Genomic DNA, 9,723 nt, shown 5'->3' with positions numbered 1-9,723 from the left:
TATGTGATGGAAGTGGGCTCCATAAATGACCATGGCAGCACGCACTTCTGAGCTGCTGTACCATCTACCATATAAAACACAATGTGTGTGTGTGTTTGTGTCTGTCCCCCTTCATAAGGCGAGCTTTTAAAGGCTTTGAGTAGTGCTTTAGGAGGGATTTGAGTGGAGGGGTTTAAATGGGCAATCTTTGAACACGATTGTGTGTCCACCGGTTAAAAGACAGGACCCAAAAGATCCCAAGGACCCAGAAGACCCCGAAGGCCGAATGGACCCCAAACTACCCTGTAGACTGTTAGACACAAAAGACCAAGAAGACCCCAAGGACTCTGAAGACCCAAAATACCCCCAAAGACCCGATGGACCTCAAATACCCTGAGGATCCAAAAGACCCAAACAACCCCAATGGCAGAGGACCCAAAAGACCGAATGGACTCCAAAGACCCAAAAGATCCCAAAGACCCTGAAGACCCTGAAAACCCAAACATCCAAAATACACGGAAGACCCAAAAGACCATGAGGACCCAAAATACCCCAAAGACACAAAAGACCCAATGAACCCCAAACACCAAAAATACCCTGAAGACCCCAAAGACACTGAAGACTGTTAAAGACCCAAAATACTCCAAAGACCCCAAAATCCCCCCAAGATCCTTAAATACCCAAAAGACCCCGAAAACCCTTAAAGACCCCGAAAACCCATAAACTCCCCCAAAGGCCCAAAATGCCCCAAAGACCCTGAAGACGCAAAATACCCCAAAAACCCAAAATACCCCAAAGACCCTGAAGATGCAAAATACCCCAAAGACCCTGAAGACGCAAAATACCCCAAAGACCCTGAAGATCCCAAGGACCCAAAATGATCCAGAGGACTTAAAAGACTGGCAAGTCCATGAAAACCCAAAATACCCCAAAGACACCAAGACCCTTAAAGATCCAAAAGACCACAAAAACCCTGAAGACCCAAAATTCCTCAAAGACCCCGAATACCCAAAAGACCCCAAGACCCTTAAAGACCCAAAAGACTCTGAAGACTGTTAAAGACCCAAATCACCACGAAGACCCAACATACCCCAAAGACCTTTAAATACCCTGAAGACTGAAAAGATCGAAAAGACCCAAAAGACCAAAAAGATCCCAAAGACCTCAAAATACCCCAAGACCCAAAATATCCAAAAGACCCTTAAAGACAAAGAAGACCCCAAAAACCCTGACCTCAAAAAACCCCAAAAAACCCTACCCCCAAAGACCCAAATCAAGGACCCAAAATACTCGAATGACTCAAAAGACTCAAATGACCCAAAAGACACTGATGAACCAGAGGGCCCAAAAGCCACACAAGACACTGAAGACCCCAAGGACCCAAATGACCTCGAGGACCTGGAAGACCCAAAAGAAGAGTAATTATGGCTCTTACATTGAAATTGTAGACGGTGGCGTGCAAACTGAGCCTCAAGGTCGGTGTACACAAGCGGTATTTTTAAAATCACAATAAATACAAAGCACAGGGAGGTGAAATTTGCTGCACGTGATGTCCAATGTGCGCAGAGTAAAACGAGTGTTCATTTACGTCTGCAGGATGTCTAATAAATAAAGATGATATTAGCACTTCTGACACTAGGCCCAGACTTTGGCATGCTCACGTGGCTGTACCGTGAAAAACTGTTCCAACCCGTCATTTTTGACGGGCTTTATACTCGTCTACCATATAAAACAGTGTGTGTGTGTGTGAGTGTGTGTGTGTGTGTGTGTGTGTGTGTGTGTGTGTGTGTGAGTGTGTGTGTGTGTGTGTCCCTCTCATAAGGGTGGGTTTTAAAGGCTTTGAGTAGTGCTTTAGGAACGGTTTAAATGGGTAATCTTTGAACACGACTGTGTGTCCACCGGTTAAGAGACCTAAAAGAACCCAAGGACCCAGAAGACCCCAAAGACCCCAAATACCCTTTAGAATGTTAAAGACACGAAATATCATGAAGACCCGAAATGCCCCAACACCCAAAATACCCAAAAGACTAAAAAGGCCCAAAAGACCCAATGGACCACAAATACCTTGAAGACCCAAAAGACCCAGAGGATCCAAAAGACCGAAACAACCCCAAGTACCCAAATGACAAAGAGGACCCAAAAGATCCAAAGGACTCAGAAGACCCCCAAGGACTCAGAAGACCCCCAAGGACTCAGAAGACCCCCAAGGACTCAGAAGACCCCCAAGGACTCTGAAGATCCAAAATACCCTGAAGACCCAAAATATCCCGAAGACTGTTAAAGACCGAAAATACCAAAAATACCCTGAAGACCAAAAGACTCCAAAGACCCCCAAAAGACTGAAAAGATCCAAAGACCCTAAATTTTGGTAAGACCCAAAAGACTCTGAGAACCCAAAAGACCTCAAGGACCCAGAAGACCCAATGGACCCCAAACACCCAAAGACCAAAAATACCCTGTAGACTGAGACACAAAATACCATGAAGACCCAGAAGTCCTGAAGGACCCAGAAGACCCCAAGGACACTGAAGACCCAAAATACCCCTAAGAGCCAGAAGTCCCCAAGGACTCTCAAGACCCAAAAGTCCCCAAAAACAGAAAAGTCATTGAAGACCCAAGATACCCCCAAAGACCCAAATGACCCTGATCACCATTAAAGACCTCGAAGACCCAAAGACTTAAATACCCAAAATACCAAAAAATCCCAAAAGACACTGAAGACCCCAAAGACACAAAATACACCAAATACCCTTAAAGACCCAAAAGACCAGGAAGACCCAAAATACCCTGAAGACCAAAAATACCCCAAAGACCCAAAATATCCCAAAGACCCTTAAAGACCCAAAACACCCCAAAGACCAAAAAAAATCGAAAAGACCTAGAAGATCAAAATGTTCCTGAAAACCCCAAATACCCGAAGACCCTTAACGAACCCACATAACCAACCAATCCAAAACACCAAAAAGACCCCGAGGACCAGGTGAAACCCAAATACCCAAATTACCCCAAAGACCCAAAAATACCCCAAAGACCTCGATGACTGAAAAGACCAGAGGATCCCAAAGATGCAGAGGACCCAAAAGACTCAAATGACCTAAAACACCCTGAAGACACAATGAACCAGAAGATCCCAAGGATGCAAAAGAGCTTGAGCACTCAAAAGATCTAAATGAACCAGAGGACCGAAAAGATCCTTAGGACTCTGAAGACCCAAAAGAAGAGTAATTATGTCTTACATTGGAATTGTAGACGGTGGCTTGCATACCAAGCCTCTAGGTTGGTGTATGGAAGCGGTTTTGTTTCCAATTACAATAAATACATGGCGTCGGGAGGTTAAAATCTCTTAACGTGACGTGCAAAGTGCGCAGAGTAAACCGAGTGTTAATTTATGTCTGTAGGATGTCAATCCAAAACACCAAAAAGACCCATAAAGACCGTGAGGACTCAGTGGACCCCAAAGACCCAAATTACCCGAAAGACCCAAAACACCCCAAAGACCCAGATGACCGAAAAGACCCAGATGACCGAACAGACTCCAAAGATCCAGAGGACCCAAAAAACTCAAATGACGCAGAGGACACAAAAGACCCAAAATATCCCAAGGATGCCAAAGAGCTTGAACACCCAAAAGACCAAAAAGACCCTGAGGACTCCGAAGACCCAAAAGAAGAATAATTATGTCTCTTACATTGGAATTGTAGACGGTGGCTTGCATATCGAGCCTCTAGGTCGGTGTACGGAAACGGTTTTTAAAAAATCACAATAAATACAAGGCACAGGGAGGTGACATTTGCTGAACGTGACATGCAAAGTGCGCAGAGTAAACTGAGTATCCATTTTCGTCTGTAAGATATCTAATAAAGAAAAAATATAAGCACACCTGACACTAGGCCCAGGCATCAGACTTTGGCACGCTCACGCAGCTGCACTGTCAAATAAACTGTTCCATCCCATCATTTTTGAAGGGCTTTATACTAGTCCACTATATATAAAACACAATGTGTGTGTGTGTGTGTGTGTGTGTGTGTGTGTGTGTGTGTGTGTGTGTGTGTGTGTGTGTTTGTGTGTGTGTGTGTGTGTGTGTGTGTGTGTCCCTCATAAGGGTAAGTTTTAAAGGCTTTGAGTAGTGCTTTAGGAGGGATTTGAGTGGAGGGGTTTAAATGGGCAATCTTTGAACACGACTGTGTGTCCACCGGTTAAAAGACCTAAAAGACTTCAAGGACTCTGAAGATCCAAAATACCCTGAAGATCCAAAATACCCTGAAGACCCAATGGACCCCAAAGACCCAAAAGAACCCAAGGATCCAAAAGACCCAAACAAGCCCAAGTACCCAAATGACAGAGGACCCAAAAGACCCCAAGGACTCAGAAGACCCCCAAGGACTCTGAAGATCCAAAATACCCTGTAGACACAAAATACCAAAAAGACCCAATGCACCCCAAACACCCAAAATACCCTAAAGACTCAAAAGACCCTGAAGACTGTTAAAGACCCAAAATACCCTAAAGACTCCAAAGTCCCAAAAGATTGAAAAGACCCTGTAGTGAAATTATACCAAGGTGAACCCAGGGGTGCTCGCTACGGAAGGGGCTGTCTATAAGACCCGCGGCCAGCCGGGGCGTGCGGACACTTCGGCGGGACTCCCTGTGACATTATCCTGTAGTCTAACGGTATGTACGCCCCTAATGCTGCGCTGACGATGCGCTGTGCTAACCATTTGTTATATGGTAACTTCCATTGTTGTTCTTGAAGTGCTCTGATTTAATGCCTATTGCTGCGTGTATTGTTACAGAATGTATCAACGATCTGAATGATATTAAAGCCTACGCAGAGGTAAAGTCGTGTCTGTGTTTGATTTTCACGACATTTAATATCATTCATTTCGCCGAATGGCTGACAACCACAAGATGATCGTGGTTCCGCTTCTCGGAGCCGACCCGCAAGCTGAAGGATCTGCATCGGAATTTGCTCACTGGCTCAACACGCTGCAGAATTACTTCGCTGCTCACGTGACAGAGCCAACCGCTGCGATGAGGCTGTCCGTGTTACAGTCCAAGGTCCATCACACGGTGTACAAGACCATTGCTCGATTTGAGACGTATGCTACGGCCCTGGCCGAGTTGAAGCGACTCTACATAAAGAAACGGAGCGCTGTGCACGGTCGGCATCAGCTCTCCCAGCGACGGCAACAACCGTCTGAGTCGATCGATCGATTCGCGCAGGAGCTGCGCTACCTATTGGCAGACTGCGTGCAGGACGTTCGGACTCACGAGCAAGTGCAAGACGATTTGCTCCGAGATGCATTCATATCCGGAATTAGTTCTGGGGTCTTGCGGCTCCGTCTCTTGGAGGTCGCGGAGCTGACATTTACAGAAGCACTACGGCTGGCACGTGTCTACACTGACGCTCGAGAACAAATGACCGCATATGATCACCCACGAGTCGTGGCGGGGACCTCGCAACTCGCGCGACCCGAGAGAGCGACCGCCGAGGAAACGGAGGAGGACCCGACCCCCACGACGGCCGACACTCTGGGTGCTCCGGGAGCGGACTCCGCAGCCGGCCTCACCGCGGCCGCCGCTGCCAGGCCACGGCCTGCCCGGTATGCAAAATGTTATTTTTGTGGCAATCGGCAGCATCCCCGCTCTGAATGTCCAGCCCGTGAGGCAACATGTCACCTCTGCTCTACCAAAGGCCACTTTGCAAAAGTCTGCAGAAAGGCCGCTCGGGGCACGCATTCCCGAGCGACCTTGAATGGGCTCATCGCTGAGCCAACGGATCGCGCACCGGACGGGGCGCCGTGCACAGCTTTGATGAGCCGCTCTCCTCCTCGCGGGCCTCTGGCTTCTTGCCCGACCTTGGTGAGATACGTCGGGCCGCCGAAACAAATGGCGCGATCACGACCGGTCACAGAGCATCCAACCTTGACTGGCTTTCAAACGCCTACTTCAAACAGGCGACATGCTCCTACTTTGGAAATGCCTCTCGAAGTGCGGCAAACGCAGCACGTGACTCGAGCGCCATCTGATGACAGCTTTTGCGAATTACATGCTCCCCCTTTGGCATGTCGATCTGCAGATGGCAGAAATCTTTCTCACGTGGCTCGAGCGCCATCTCATGGTAGCTTTTGCGAATTACATGCTCCCCTTTTGCCATGTCAATCTGCAGATGGCAGAAATCTTTCTCACGTGGCTCGAGCGCCATCTCATGGTAGCTTTTGCGAATTACATGCTTTGGCATATGACTCTGCAGATGGCAGAGATCTTTCTCCCGAGGCTCGAGCGCCATCTGGCGGCTGCTCTCACGACCATCCCACACCCACTCTGGCAAATGGAACTACCGATGAGCCAACTGACTTCAATGCTCCTGCTGAGGCCCGAAGGATTGCTGCCGGCGTGGGATCCACCCGCGAGGCGCGATCTTCTCGCCCGGCCGGAACTATACCTGCCGGGTCTGCCGGCCTAGCGCAGGCCTTCATTCCGCTCACAGTCGCGGGCGTTGTTGCGCAAGCTCTGATTGATACGGGATCCACGGACAGTTTTATTGATCAGCGACTCGTGCATCAACATGGGTGGCCGGTTCTCGGGACAACCCGCCGGATCTTTATGGCTTCTCAGGGACTTCGGTTGAGCACTAAAGGGGCGTGTCGATTGAAACTTGTGATAAATGGCCGCACGTTCCCGGACGTGTATCTCATGGTATTACCGGCCTTATGCGCTGACGTTCTGTTAGGACTTGATTTCCTTAAGCGGCATGGTCGTTTGGAAATAGACTTCGGTGGGCCGGACACGCTCGCTGTGTGTGCCCTCGCTCAAATGGACATGGAGCCACTCTCACTGTTCCCCAACCTGACCACTGATTGTACCCCTGTAGCCATCAAATCGCGGCGCTACTCTCGCGCGGACGCGCAATTCATTGCGGAAGAAACGGCCCTGCTCTTGAAGGACGGTATCATAGAACACAGTAGGTCACCGTGGCGGGCTCAAGTCTTAGTGGTGCGGAGTGAGGCCCACCGCAGGCGAATGGTAATCGACTATTCGCAAACGATTAATCGTTTTACACAACTGGACGCCTACCCATTACCGGGGATGGACGCCCTAGTACGCCAGGTGGCCCTGTATTCCGTTTATAGCACACTCGATCTACGTAGTGCGTATCATCAAGTCCCCATCTCTAGGGCCGATCGCATCTTTACAGCCTTTGAATCGGGTCAGCGGTTGTACCAGTTTACGAGACTTCCCTTTGGGGTAACGAACGGCGTCGCTTGTTTTCAGAGAGCTATGGATGACCTCATTGCAAAGGAGCATTTGACCGATGTCTTTGTCTATCTGGACAATCTTACGGTTTGTGGGCATGACCAGGCGCATCACGACGCTAATCTAAAACGCTTCCTCGAGGTCGCGCGGAAATATCGCTTAACCATGAATGCGGCGAAGTGTCAATACTCTCTACGCACGGTAGACCTTTTGGGGTACACCGTGACCCATCGCTCCGTCTCTCCAGATAAGGAGCGTCTGCGCCCTTTGCTCGATATGGCTCCGCCTAGCGATCGGGCTTCGCTGAAACGCGCCCTGGGGCTGTTCGCCCACTACTCAAAGTGGGTGCAAAATTTCTCCGCTAAGCTCCGCCCCCTCGTGGCCTGCGACACTTTCCCCTTGGGCCCGGCCGCCCTGGCGGCCTTCGAGGGCCTTAAAGTCGACATTGCTGGCGCCGCTGTCGCAACGATTGACGAGAGTGCCTCTTTCGTTTTGGAGAGTGATGCCTCGGATCATGCGATAGCGGCGACTCTCTCCCAAGGAGGCCGCCCTGTGGCTTTCTTCTCGCGGACTCTCACCTCCGCCGAGCGGAGGCATTCGTCCGTCGAAAAGGAAGCGTACGCGATCGTCGAATCAATTCGGCGATGGCGTTCGTACCTGCTTGGGCGGAGATTCCAAATCATCACGGACCAACAGAGTGTTGCGTTTATGTACGACACCTTACATGCTCAGCGCATTAAGAATGAGAAAATCACCCGCTGGCGTATTGAACTCGCCGACTTCTGCTACACCATCAAATACCGCCTGGGGAAGGATAACCTGGTCGCTGATGCCTTATCAAGGCCGGCCACTTGCGCGGGGATCGTATCTTTGGAGGGGCTGCGCACTTTGCACAGCACTATGTGTCATCCCGGGGTAACGCGCTTCGCGCACTTTGTGCGCGCGGGCAATCTGCCGTACTCGATGGAGGACATCCGCCGCATCTGCCGTGATTGCGCCATCTGTGCGGAACTCAAACCGCGTTTTTATAGCCCCCCTCTGGGGACACTCGTTAGGGCTACTAGACCGTGGGAGCGCTTGGCGATGGACTTCAAAGGGCCGCTGCCAATGTCGAGCAACTCTCGCTATCTGCTCACTATCGTCGATGAGTATTCCCGATTCCCCTTTGCTTACATGTGCGGGGATATGTCGGCTGCCACGGTTATTCGGTGCCTGCAGAATTTGTTTTCTATGTTCGGGTATCCGGCCTACGTGCATACCGATCGGGGTGCGGTGTTCCTGTCCCAGGAAGTGAGGGGCTACTTGCTCCAACATAACGTCGCTTCGAGCTACACCACCCCGTACCGGCCCCAAGCTAATGGACAGATCGAACGCTTTAATGGGATTATATGGCGGGCCGTCATGCTAAGCCTCCGGACCCTCGGCCGAGGCCTCGATAAATGGGCGTGGTCGCTGCCTGCCGCTCTAAACTCGATCCGGGGGCTCCTATGTACTGCCACCAACCAGACTCCTCACGAACGACTGTTCCACCACCCTCGTAGCTCCGGCAGTATCCAGTCTTTACCCAGCTGGCTCGCTGAACCGGGGCCCGCCTATCTCAAACGAGCGGTTCGCACTAGCAAGTACGACCCCCTTGTTGACAAGGTGCAGGTCCTCCAGGCTAATCCCGAGCATGCCCGCGTGTTAACGGCGGATGGCCGCGAGTCTACTGTCTCCGTACGCCATCTCGCCCCTTGTGGGGACGACGACAGGGATACCGACGAACCCGTCTACGAGTCTATGGACTCTATCGAAGCTTCCCCTATGGAGCTACCGCTGTTACTCCCGTCGTCCCCCGCCCCTGTGCCCGACGGCGCGGGGGCGCCCCCTCCGACTCCAACCTCCGGCGGCTATTCCGACGCGGGGGACTCCGGGCTAGGGGACGCCGTGCCCGGTAGTTTCCGAACACGAACTGGCCGGGAGGTTCGCCGCCCCGACCGCTACGGGTGGACCGACTGACGTGGATTGACGTAACCCTTTGGTTTATTGCTGATGCTTGCTTGCAGACTGCCGAGCGGTAGTATAGTTTTAACGACGGGGAGAATGTAGTGAAATTATACCAAGGTGAACCCAGGGGTGCTCGCTACGGAAGGGGCTGTCTATAAGACCCGCGGCCAGCCGGGGCGTGCGGACACTTCGGCGGGACTCCCTGTGACATTATCCTGTAGTCTAACGGTATGTACGCCCCTAATGCTGCGCTGACGATGCGCTGTGCTAACCATTTGTTATATGGTAACTTCCATTGTTGTTCTTGAAGTGCTCTGATTTAATGCCTATTGCTGCGTGTATTGTTACAGAATGTATCAACGATCTGAATGATATTAAAGCCTACGCAGAGGTAAAGTCGTGTCTGTGTTTGATTTTCACGACAGACCCTAAAGACCCAATGGACCCCAAAGACCCTAAGACCCAAAATTTTGGTAAGACCAAAGACCCAAAAGACTCTGA

The sequence above is a fragment of the Myxine glutinosa genome, chromosome 1, assembly GCF_964187855.1.
Source record: "Myxine glutinosa chromosome 1, kmMyxGlut1.1, whole genome shotgun sequence".
NCBI lineage: Eukaryota > Metazoa > Chordata > Myxini > Myxiniformes > Myxinidae > Myxine > Myxine glutinosa.
The sequence above is the reverse complement of the archived record's forward strand: the minus strand, read 5'-3'. Positions refer to the sequence as shown.